At 39.5% G+C, this 13,696-nt stretch overlaps 1 protein-coding gene across 6 annotated transcripts in view; it reads right to left on the bottom strand.

Moving 5' to 3' along the window:
* Positions 1-13,696, bottom strand: part of LOC135196132 (pyruvate carboxylase, mitochondrial-like) — a 132,829-nt gene that overhangs the window by 98,938 nt on the left and 20,195 nt on the right. Inside the window, exon 1 of one of the 6 annotated variants that reach the window (XM_064222655.1) lies at positions 5,836-5,997. The exons of 4 other annotated variants lie outside the window; for them this stretch is intronic. The gene's annotated coding sequence lies outside the window, so the exon portion shown is untranslated. Of the gene's footprint in view, positions 1-5,831; positions 5,998-13,696 lie in introns of those variants that run through there. One more of the 6 variants, XM_064222658.1, reaches the window with a different exon arrangement.

The raw sequence follows: 13,696 nt of genomic DNA on the forward strand, positions 1-13,696 counted from the left end.
GCACAGTACACTGTTTATGAGGTGCAAAGCTTTATTCCCTAATTGTTTACTTTACTCATTATTTAGTTTTTCATGTAACTCCAAAATGTTTATTTTAATTCATCTCTATTATCCCTTTCTTGCAACAAAATCAATATTACAGATATTTCTAAATTAGATACAATCCAATATTTTTCAACTTTACTTTTAACGCAACTCCCTTTCATTTCTCCTTCTTTATAACTGAGACAGAACCGTTCTAGCTACTTTGCTTTGACATCCATCGCTTTCCGTTGAAGAATATTCTTAATTTTGAGGGCTATCCTTATATATTCTCCCAGTTTTCTATTGGGTATTTGTCTTAGGCCGAGTGCTTTTCTTCTTCTTTGCGGTTATCGCTTCCTTTTTTTTTATCATTTGTGTGTTGCATCTCTGTAACCAGAAATATCACTATTGAAAGCCAGTGGCTGAATAACACGAAATTTGAAAGCTTTTACCCATAAATATCTTATTTCCCTTTGACTCGAGATAGGTAGAATTATCCGTGTCCCAAATTTCTATTACATCCATGGAAGTATAGAAATTTCTACTGTATCCATGGATGTAATGATTGCGAATAGCTCTCTCCATTAGGAATTCCTCAGCGATTATGTGCTTTTCCACCCAATCAGCCTATCAGAAGGTCTGGAGGCGGTAATAAATGGAATGACTAGAACTATAAACATACATTTTCTGGTTTGCACGTGAGCATATTACAGGCAAACTTAATGTTCAAATATTAATTACTATATTCCTGAAGGGGGAGATGACACTACCATGAATGTTCTTCAAATCATTCTGACGACCCAGCGAGCTGAACGTTGATAATAATGAGCACCTGTAGTACCTTCGTTAGACCTCTATAGTAACCGCCTAGTCTTCTTTGTGTGATTACGACCGTATACACACACTCATGCTTTCCTGACCCTACCCTCACATGGATGTAATGATCGCCTCTACGACTGCTTGATAAATCTAAAGTCTGCGTGAACATGATCCAAGAAATTAGATGTGATGGATGGATGATGGGATTACCTAAACACCTGCTTAAATGTAACTATTAACTACCGGCCACACATTGGGAATGTACCGGTGACTATTAACTATAAATATATAATATATATATATATATTTATATATATATATACATAATATATATATAATATAATATCTATATACAATATTATATATATATATATATATTATATATATTTATATATATATATAACATCACGTACATACAGTCTAGGCCCACGTCTTTGCACAGCGTGTACTGAAGGATTACTTATTTACATATAGTTTTGAGCTCCTGGTTAAGAATATCTTTATCTCCTTGACCTCCCAGACAGGTCACTTACAGCAAGGACTGTAAATGATGCTGTAATATTCACTCATTAGTCTCAGCTCAGGCATTTCAAAAACTTATCATTATTATGAGGTCAATAAAGCCACCACCAGGCAGGTAAGCGTAGAAAGTCATGTCATGTGGATGTACGCAGTCTTCCTAGACCTACTCAGAAGCATTACTACTATTTTCAGTTAAATTGATCACATCTAGATGTGAATTCGGGCCTAAATAAAATGTAAAGTACACATTCCAAAGGTGAGCAAACACGTTTCTCCAAATGGAGTAAAAGGGTTGGACCTCATTAGAAACATGTAATCCTCTAAGGTCGGAGGGGTCACCTGCCGGTGAACTGTGCTGGTGGATATACTCTAGTTGCCTCTTAATTGAATTCTGACTAAGTCTTGGCTAATAGCACTGTCGTTTCATCAGAGGCTTGCAACAAACCTTGCACAAGGACACAACATTAGCTGATTTGTTCTTCAGAGTTATTGATCAAGAACAGATGCAACAAACTCCTACCTGTTATCATCTGAAACAGACCCCAATACGACCTCCAGCTTACTCGGGACGCGTGCAAGACTTTCCCCTGACGCATCCGTTGCAAACATTATATTCCTAACTTAATGTGAAGCGGTCTTCTTAATGAATACTCATAGTCAGTACTACTCATACAGACAACAAGGATCAAATAAAATGGACATGAGTTAAACATGTTCAAATATTCTCTGTTATAAGCGGAAACGCAAAATAATTGAACAAAAATATGGCCTCTAAATTCAGTACATCAGATAAATTAAAACGTGCTAACCTATGGAAAATTAGCCCGTTGTTTCACCAATGACAGTAAAAAAAAATATGCTATATTTCATAAGAAATAATTTTTCTGCACTGTTCGATATGATCATTATACATGCTGCACATTTTCAGTCTAATAAATAAATGATAAATACCCTATACATTCTGCACATTTTCAGTCTAATAAATAAATGATAAATACCCTATCTTAAAATCTCTTTACCTTTAACTTAACGGTAACACATTTTTCAGACCTTTTTTTAGGCTCTTCAATAGACCTTTCCTATCCCCCCACCCAACAGCAGCAACACAAAGCAGTTTGTAGGCTTCTTCCCAGGTAAGTTGAAATGTCTTTAGGCGTATACTCGTACTCTCCCGGATCAATCTACTCTGGATTAGTGTTACGGATTACTTAGGGGTTATGGCACTTGTTATTCACATAACTCTTGCTCTTGTCCAAGACTTTTCCGTTCTTATCGTACACTTGATAAATTCACTTTCCACCCTCATATCTTCTGGTTTACATTTTCCTAATTTACAGATGATGGCCTTTAATATCTTTTCCATTTCCACAAGCCTTCGCAGCACAAAGGCATCCCTAATCAGTGCTAGAAATAAAATTAATCTAAACATTTCTTTGCGGGCAATAACGCAATATAAAAAAACTACCCTTCTCCAAATGTTGGCTGGAAACTATCGCTTACACCAGCACTAAACAGAGGCACTGCCCCAGACACCAAATACCTTTCTTGCGCAGGTCAGACAATTATCGACCTAGCAGTGCGTGCCAAAAATCAGGAATTCCATCGAGATACACTTTTCATACAGTCTAAAGTTATTTACGCAAATGGCAATGGTACTATCAGGTTAGTGGGCATCTGGGAATCGGTTACGTCGTAACATGGGTATATTTGTTTGCAACAGAGTTCAATGATGTTACTGACCTTGCCTGTCCGAACGAGTCAGTGTTATATATAAAACAATTATATTTACACCTGCAATGAAGAGATAGCTATAGGCCTATTTACCTACTCGACGCTTGGTGTATGCGTGTATACTTGGATACAGTATACAAAAGTTTACGATTTTATTCTATTACTTCCTATTTCAAAAGCAGTTTTATTCATCATGACATACACATCAAATTATTCCTGCCACTAAGGAATTATTCCCACGCTGCTCACGTCACTAATAGGCTATGATATTCTTTTATTGCTAAGAGCATAGTCGAACTTCAGGGTCAACTAGTTAATTCTGAATGAAGGTCGTTGTGTCGTTTTCTACAGTTTATTTTTTCACATACAAGAAGCCACTTGTCAACAGCAAGGAATTCATCATTATGAATAATAGTAAAGCTTGCAGAACCACTTCCTTGGTATGTAAAGCAGAACTGTTGCTATGGGAAGAGAGAGAGAGGAGAGAGAGAGAGAGAGAGAGAGAGAGAGAGAGTCCGTGGGCAAAATTCATGATTACAATTACCTCCAGTAACTGGTATTACAATAATAATAATAATAACTGTGCGAGAGAGAGAGAGAGAGAGAGAGAGAGAGAGAGAGAGAGAGAGAGAGAGAGAGAGAGAGCCTGTGGGCAAAATTCCCAATTACAATTACCCCCAGCAACTGGTATTACAATAATAATGATAACTGTGTGTGTGTGTGTGTGTGTGAGAGAGAGAGAGAGAGAGAGAGAGAGAGAGAGAGAGAGAGAGAGAGAGAGAGTCCGTTCGCAAAATTCATAATTTTTATTATTGTAATAGCAGTTACTCCCAGTAACTGCTATTACAATAATAAAAATAAAAGTGAACGAGAGAAAAAAAAATTCTTACGAAACAAAGCTTTCGCCTAACCTACGCCTAAAATCAATGTCACAGAATTAACTAATTTTTTAAGACTAGTTGATCCTGCTGCATATAAAATACAAAAAAATGACGATGCATGCAATGACCTCGTTCAAAAAGTCAAGCACCTGCAGTAAGAGATAACTGTTATGAGAGGTAGGGCACTGGGCCAGTATATTCCTTAAAGCTGAGAGGTCTGAATGTCGCGCAAACCAAGATAATATAAATGCTTCGTGACACGAGGGTTAGCATGGCTTCACATCTCCCAGCAAATCTGCTTTCCCGTATTCTTTTTTTCACACAATATTCTTGGATAAAACAAGAATGTTTGTGTGCGTGCGTGTGGGTGGAGAAGAGATCCACGCACAGATATAGTTTATTAGTCAAATTTCTCGACTGTACAATATAAGTAAAGGGTGTAGGCCTATATGATGCAGTACAGGTAAGATCATTTGAGAAGTTTGCTGATAAGACGTGAGAAATTGGTCGTTTTTTGGTCTACGTTTCTTCGTTTGTCCCCGTCGGGCTTGCTCTATGAGCAAGGGCCCGTTCTGGCATAAGGCCAGCCTAATCTCCAACAACCGTTGGGCTGGTACAGAGCAGGGCGCCCAGCGGTGCTTTTCTATAAAATTACCAAGAGCGAGTATCACGTAATTCGTAAGAGATGAAGGCCATAATCAAGAGACGATGTAAAAAGCATAGAAAAAATAAGCAAAAATGGCAAACCAACATAACAAGGATGCAACAAAACATCAACCACTGGCGCTCAAGGAAGACGGGTTTCAATGCCCAAGGTAACTTGGCGCCACAGACCAAGATTACGAGAAAAAAAGGGTTACAATATAATAAACCATATATTGTATTTAATGTAACAGCACTGGGTACAAACACCCTTTGGTAAGTTATACATCTAGCCTACAATGTCATTTTGTTCCCTGGTGCTTTAAGTACTACTTGGGACCTTTAAACACGAATGCAATTCAACATTTAGACCAAACATCCTATGCTTCTGTTGAGTTGCTGCATTTTTCAAGACAGTGAACGCACACTTCGGCCGTCTAGCATAATCTTGAATCACTTATTACACCCTTAACTTTTCCATTATTTTCGTTAGTTCCCGTTACAACCACTACAAATAAAAACCTAACAACTGAAGACACTTAGTAACTGCTTGGGGAAATTCAATCCATCACTCCTTGGCTGCACTATACCGAACAGATTGGCATTGTATCTTACCAATTAGTTTAATATATAAATGGTCACACGGCATCATTCATTTTTAAGCCAGATGAGGTTAATATATAAAATAAGAATCCAGTTTTAGCTAGTTAAAACAATATGTGTCGTCCCAGTAATGAGTGAAAAAGAAAAATTAATATTAAGCTAATATCTGAATCCCACATCGCATTACGAAATATTTAGGGGATTCGTTTCTTTTGTTTATAAAGTTGACAACTAAATAGTCGGTCACTGTGTACGTTATGCGGTAATGCCAATGTCAGATTGATTTTTTGTCAATGGGACCACATTCAGCAGTGACAAAACCACTGGGCTCTGATATTTAACGAAATATAAACAAAAATAGGGCAATTGCGATCTCTAGTCAAGAATGGTAGGGCTTCACAAGCAATTAATTATTTATGGGGGAAAGAGGAGTCATGAAAATCCAATTAAAAACGAAAAAACAATCTTCCGTAGGCCCACATTACCTGGATTCGCAACGTGAAATGACGTAGAGGTATCAAGCTGTTTATTTATAGGAAGAATATCCTGTTGTATACAATAAATACCGTCGAAAACCACTCACTGACAGAAAAAATACATCAAGAAGACTTACTAGATCGGCGGAGAGCGGCAGACCTTTTCACTCTATCCCTCACTGGGGCCTCAGCAACACTGGAGGAGGACGGAGAGAGAGTCGCACGCAGTCGAAATGAGAGAGAGAAAGAGAGAGGTACCGGTCCCTCCCCCTAATTCCCTTCCCTACGACAGTACCCACCCACCCCACGTACCGACACAACCACCTTTCCTAGGACTTATCAGGCTGGCTCTGCGTTGTCTGCTTCCGCTCGCATGACAACCATCCCAAGGGCGTTCGTTCAGCGCCTTGTGTCCTTGGGGGTTCCATTAGCGTGTCCATTTCATCGTGTTGTACTTCTCCCACTGCTGCGTCGTTCTAGTCTGTCATAAACTTGCCCTTTCTATTAAAAACATCCTTCCTTAAGGCTATCTTGACGTAAGATGAACGAAAACGTAATTTGAAATCCAGATTCGCCTAGATGCGTCTCCTCTTGCCATCGCCTGGATACAGGCAAAAGGAAAAAAAAAAAATAAAATAAAAAGTTTCAACATTGAACCTCTGCTCATCCAGTGGATGAAATCAGACACACCACAAGATAAAGTACGCTGATTGGCTTACTCGGACACGCCTTCTCATCCACGGTCGATAATTGGCTGGTTCCTTCACACACCCCCCAAGACAAGTTTCCCGTAAGTTAGTACAATTACATAAAGAAACCGTGCTACCATCTCGGGATGAAATGTACCTCAGTAAACACGGGCATATCTGCGTCGTCCACAAAATGTTTGGCATATGGTATATATACCGTGCAACCTTAGCACTGCAAAAAGGTCATTAGGCCTATGTTGTGCAGCATCTTCAATTCTTATTATTATTATTATATCTATATGACATATATATATATATATATATATATATATATATATATATATATATATATATCACAAGTGCTAGGCTTCAATAAGACAGAATGGTTTAGATTCGAGATTCTTTAATTTACAAAGTACAAAAGCTTTTGCAGACACAAAGTCGTCATCTTCAGGTACCTACTAACTCTGTCTGTACACGGTGAAGTTGTGTGGCTATTATGTGATACATACAAACACACACATTTATATATATATATATATATATATATATATATATATATATATATATATATATATATACATATATATCGTAAGAGAAAAACATACTGAAAAGAGATAAGAATAGAATCTCTTCACAACAAAACAAGCTCACGAGAATATAAATTAAGTATATCTTAGTTCAACCGGACCACTGAGCTGACGAACAGCACTATTATAGGTTTGGCTCGGAGGATTAGATTTACGCGGCTAGGAACCAACTGGTTACCTAGCAACGGGACCTACAGCTTATTGTGGGATAAGGACCACACCGAGAAATGAATTTCAATCACCGGAAATGAATTCCTCTGATTCCACGTTGGCAGAGCGGGGAATCGAACCCGGACTCTGAGATTGGTAGTCGCGTACGTAACAGACTCGTCTAACTAGGAACTGAAGTAGATACAATTCCAGAATATAAATACATGATGGTAGGAGAACAGAAAAATAAACTATAAAAAGTAAGGGAGACTTGTCTTTTATAAAGAGAACGAAGGCCTTGGTAGAATGGAATGGAGTATAAAATTTAGGCCAAAGGCTAAGCTCTGGGGCCCATGAGGTCATCCAGTCCTGAAAGGGAAATAGAGAGTAAAAAGGTTTGAAAGGCGTAATAGGAGGAAAACGTCGCAGTTGCACTACGAAACAAGCGTTAGGAGAGGGTTGGAAGTAGGATGGAAGAGAGAGAATATGAACAGAGGTACAGTAAAACGAATGAAAGTGGCTGCAGCTTGGGGGTTAAAGGGACACTGCAAAGAACCTTGAGTAAAGCCTACAGTAGGCCGCGTCAGGTGCACTGACGGCACTACATCCCTACAGGGAGAAATGAAGGGGTTTGGTATCGAGAGGAGTCCCTTCGTGGCACTTCCAAACAGAATGGGGGAGATGACGTTCTGTGAACGAGCTAGAGACTCTAACACCTGTGCCAACGGCCTTACTGTGTTGACACCTGTAATGTGAACAGTGTTACAGATGCGAATAGAAAAACAGGCCCGAAATGAACGGAGGGCGTCAATAAATAGGAAGAATGTGTGATATATGTAATGTAAAGGAGAAGACTATAGGGAACTTCGTCTGAGAGACGATGGCCATGTGATAAGAAGACAGGAGGTTACAAGGAGTTACAAGGATTAGAATGCCTCAAAGACTTGTTAGTCCATCCAAGGAGACATCGTGCGCTCACTTATCTGTAGGAGCAGGTTTTACTGTGCATTCACAGTGCCCTCCTAATGATTTTGTCTAGCTTTCTTTTAAACTCTTCCACGCTGTTGCTGTTTACAACTTCTGGTGGTAGTTCATTCCACGTCTCCACATATCTTGTATGTAAAGAAGTTCCCACAATGGGATGTGTTGTATCTCTCCAGTTCTAGTTTTCTTCCATTATTTCTTGTCTGCTTTACGTTTAATGTAAATAAGTTACTGTCTACTTTTTTATGCCTTTCAGTATTCTAAATGTTCCTATTAGTTGTGGAAGCAATCAAGAGAGCTAAGGACATGTCAGTTGATGGGGAGGAGGGAGGAGTGTGGGGGATGGAAAAAACTGGACTCGAGCGACCGACCCTGCTATGTTGTGGGATTAATAAGGTCGAAAGAAGAAGAAGAAGAAGAATATGTCTGAAATGAAACAATTATTTGTCCAAAGACAGCCCCGATATCTGAGGAATCGAGCTCGTCTCTTCTAGTGCGTCACAGGATTCAGGTATGTGAGAATACACCTTCTGTCGTGAGATATAACGGAACTGAATCGAATGCAGGGTTTAGGCCAAAGGCCAAGAAGCACTGGGACCTGTGAGGGTCATTCAGCGTTGGAAAGGAAATTAAGAGTGAAAGAGAGGGTGGATAGCGAGATGGTAGGATAATATGAATGGAGGTACAGTAAAAGGAATGAAAGAGGTTTGCAGAGAACCTTCAGTGAATGAGATGTGGTTAAAAGTGACAAAACTGGCGGTTGTCTTAGCATATGAGGAGTGTCGTCGGAACACTACTGACTGACTATGGCATCATTCGTTCTTTTCATGGTCATGTCAACTCTTACGTCTGGGCTGACGTCACATGAACGCTGACTATATACAAGCGTGCACGTCAGCCTGCTGTACAAAAAAGTATTTAGCCTTTTGTTTGTTTGTTTGCTTGTTTATATGGTGTTTTTACGTTGCATGGAACCAGTGGTTATTCAGCGACGGGACCAACGGCTTTACGTGACTTCAGAACCACGTCGAGAGTGAACTTCTATCACCAGAAATACATATCTCTGACTCCTGAATGGAATGCCCGAGAACTGAATTCGCGGCCACCGAGGTGGCAGGCCAAGACCAAACCGATTACGCCACTGCTGCTAGACAAGTAAACAAAAGCTCACGTTTATGGCCGGACCTGTATAGTACACGGTAATTTTAAGTCAGTGACGTATGAATATCGAAAAGTAATTTAATTCTAGTGCTTCAGAAATGCATAATGTTTCATTATCCCCTTGCAACTTGCAAGTGCATGATGGTAAAAACCTCTGAACAATGATTAAGGGAACTTTCTTTTCATACATGTTTAAATTGGTAAAACTGATCGTTAATATATACCAGTAAAAAATGCGTCGTGGTTTCTTTGGCACAATCGAGTTTTCTGTACAGCGTATAACCAAGGTCACCGAAAATAGATCTATCTTCCGGTGGTCTCCGTATAATGCTGTATGAGCTACGGCCCAAGAAACTTTGACTACGGCCTGCTAGTGGCCTATATCGTTGCCAGACGCACAATTAAGGCTTACGTTAATCTTAAATAAAATGAAAACTAATGAGTCTATAGGGCTGCAATTCGGTATGTTTGATGATTGGAAGGTGGATGATAAACATACCAGTTTGCAGCCCTCTAGCCTCAGTAGTTTTTAAGATCTGAGGGCGGACGGATAGACAAAAACGGCACAATAGCATTCTTTAGCAGAAAACAAAAACCCTCCAAGCTTAGAGACCAGGACATCCGCTGCAATTTAATTCACTCAGGCATTATCAGCCCAGATTTAAGGGTCAAGAGCTATTACCGATATAATACATTTATATATATATATATATATATATATATATATATATATATATATGATTGTATATATTATATATATATATATATATATATATATATATATATATATATATATATATATTGAAACAATGGCGTAGTGCTGCAAGGCCTTTCGACTCACGTCCTTTACTAAGAAGCTGTATTCCACCGTTTCACTTTTCTTTGTGGCTTTTGCCTTTATTTATATAATATCACTCACGTTCCAAATTCTCGTGATTCAGTTATACAAAACATATATACTATATACAAATTCATAGTATAATTATGTATATGTGTGTGGGAAGATAATGGTTCGTCAGGCAAACGGGTCAAAGGGCAGAGATAAGGCTAATCAAATGATCTACGAAAATGGATGAAATCGTGATAATGCAACTTCAGAAAATAAAATTATCATTATCTTACCAACATGAACTTCCTGAATCACTATCACTTTACTGTGTTGTTATCTTATAAACGCTCCGGGTTACTAGAAAAGCAAGTTCTGTTCATTGTTGTTACTAAACGTTCCCAGTCTTAAAGACAAGAAACTGAGGTGTACTTTACGAATCTACAAGACTTGGGGCACACAGAAGACAGAGAGTTCCAAAGTCCAGGGTATCTGAAATGACCTGATACTCCCCGTAGGGGGTTAGTGCCGTCAATGCACCTCACGTGGGGTACTGTAGGCTTTACTTAACTTTGCAGCATCCCTTCGGCCACTATGATGCTCCTGATTGGCTGTTGATACGCCAGTCATAGGGCTGGAAACTCTTAGTCTCTCTCGAGAGTTCACATAGGCAGAGTCTATGTTCCACCTCTTCTGAGGGATACTTTAGAAAGACGTATCCCTCAGGAGAGATGGAACATTCATCCTGTCTATGTGAACTCTCGAGAGAGACTGAGTTTCCAGCCCTGTGACTGGCTTATCAACAGACAATCAAGAGCGTCATAAGGGACGTGCCTAGACATCAGATGCACGGTTGATGTGAATCTACTATAGCTGCAACCTCTTGCATTCTATTTACCGCACTTCCAGTCATATTCCCCTTCTTCCATCTGACTTTCCACCCTCTCTAACTGTTTCGTAGTGCAGCTGCGAGGTTTTCCTCCTGCTACACCTTTCAAACCTCCTTACTGTCAATTTCCCTTCCAGTGCTGAATGACCTCATGGGTCCCAGTGCTTGGCCTTAGGCCTAAATTCTATATTCTGTGCCATGACCAGAGACCATGGAACATGTCAAGGTAGAAAGATATTGGTGGTAAATAATGACCGGCTACCAAATTAATGGCAAATGAGTTTCATTAAATTTGAAGAAATATAACATTGACCGTTAACTAAACCTGTGACCTTGAAAAAAAGGACAAGGTCGGATATATTTAGGACAAATTATCACCCACTCAATATAAGCGCCTATCAAATTTCACCAGAACTAGAGTAAAATATAATGACACAAAATTTATCGTGGGACTCGAGGATTTGTAATGATTTACTCTTTTTCCAAAAATAATTCTTTTATAATTGAGTTCAATAAAGTTTTGATGAAATCTGGTAGATGTATATCTTAAGATCGCGCGATTATCTGACCTAAATATTCCTTACCTTGTCTCTGTTTTTCTAGGTCACAGGTTCAGTTCGAGGTCAACGTTATTTCTCTCTGAAGTTAATGAAACAATCGGTATATCCACCTTGGGATTTAGTCGTTATTTTCTAACAATTTTTTGTAACCTTGACATTCTTCAATGTTTCAGGTCATTTCAAAATCCCAAAATTTAATTTTTCCTCTGATTTTGATCACACATAGTAAGCCATATTATTATTATCGTTTCAGTAGATGAACCCTATTCATATGGAACAAGCCCACCAAAGGGGCCACTGACTTTTAAATTGAAGCTTCCAAAGAATGCTGGTGTCAATCTCCCACCGCTCAAGAACCCCCGCAACACTGCATCAGTAACTGATCACGATGCAGAGCCAGTGATTCTTTCACTGCCTTGGGGGAGGCGTGATCAATGTTAAAAATAGACCCACAATGAGACACAGAGAGTTATTATTTTCCTTGCCATGGTAGATGGTGCTTGCACGGGTTTCAATTATGACGGGGCACTTCGTCGAAGGTATCTGGCAATTGGAAAAAAAAAAAAGATATCTTCACCTAAGAACGTACCACGGGACAACCTTGTATACAGCGTAAGAAAACACATCATGTGAACATGGAACAGACGTCAGGTGTCTCGGGGAAGGGCGATGTAATCACTAGGGGTGAGCTTCTGAGAGAGAGAGGCGGGATGTGATGTAACTGTGTACATGGAGACTAAAATTGCTTGGCATCCTTCATCGAGTGGGGCATCCAATAGGTGGGAAAACGCTCTTGAATTAGATAAGTAGATGGTTCTCTTTTCGCCCGATTCTGCTGAAGAGCGGGACTATTCTTTTGGCGGCTTTTTTTGAAGTTCGGGCCCAAGGTCAATTCTCGAAAATTTCGTGCTTGAAAATTAAACCGAATCGTGATAGAGTCGAAGAACATCTTTAGTTCGTGTCAGAGGATAGAAGACAGAATTTCGTCCAGAGGCCTAACTCTGGGACCTGTGAGGTCATTCAGCGCTGAAATGGAAATTGACAGTAAAACTAAAAGGTGTAACAGGAGGAAAATTTCAAAGCAGTTGCACTATGAATCAAGTGGTAGGGAGAGGATGGAAAGTAAGATGAAGAAAGAGAATATGAAAGGAGTTACAGTAAAAGGAACGAAATGGGTTGCAGCTAGGGGCCGAGGAGACTGCAAAAAACCTTAAGTAATGCCCACAGTGCACCGCATGAGGTCCACTGACGGCACTACCCGTGTCCTGAGGAATTGACTGACCTCTTTCCAAGAGCGGTGGGCCGAAACTATAATGTTGTTGCGATATAATGGAAAAGCAAAGCGTAAGCATTATATTTTCAAGGAAAGCTTCTTCAACAATAATGATGTATGTTTACGAAAGCTATCATGTTCTGTAGATTTAATAACAGAAGAAGAAAACCGCTGTACTTTGAATACGATAACAGCCTGAATGATGCTTTAAAAGAATAATTGAATAATAACAGTGACGCCTTCCTGGGGCAGTTTACCCGTTTTCTATGTCAGCAAACCCCCTCCCCCTCACAACAACAACAACAACAACATACATACATAAACACTATTACTGAAACGAACCCAGAAATATGAATTATAAAAACTGAATGAATAATTATAGAGACGCCTTTCTGGGGGCAGTTTTCCCGTTTTCTATGTTAGCAACCAAACCCCCACCCCCCCCCACCCCCGCACACAAACAGCAGTATCACCAAAAATGCTTAAGAGGACTTTCATTTCACGAAGAGGACTTAAGGCAAAAAGTCCGGCTGGCTGTTGGGACGTGGGTAGGAAGGCAACTTTAAATCGGTCGATGTATATACCGCGCCAAGTGTTCCAAGAAAGAATAACACTTTCTCGAATTAGGCTAATCCCTCCGTAGCAGAGCTCGAGCGGAGATGCAATGCATTACGACCCAAATCCAATTTTTCCTGCATTTTGATGCGTTTATATCTATTTGTTAATTTATTGATTTTTTCTCTTTCTTTCTGTATTGCCCTTTACCTCCTCTTACTTCTTCCTAATGAACACCATAATATTCTTTGGAAGCTTGAATTTCAAGTCATTGGCCCTTTTTGTGGGCTCGTTCATGATGAATAGGGGTTGTCTTCTGAA

The sequence above is a fragment of the Macrobrachium nipponense genome, chromosome 17 (assembly GCF_015104395.2).
Source record: "Macrobrachium nipponense isolate FS-2020 chromosome 17, ASM1510439v2, whole genome shotgun sequence".
Lineage (NCBI taxonomy): Eukaryota > Metazoa > Arthropoda > Malacostraca > Decapoda > Palaemonidae > Macrobrachium > Macrobrachium nipponense.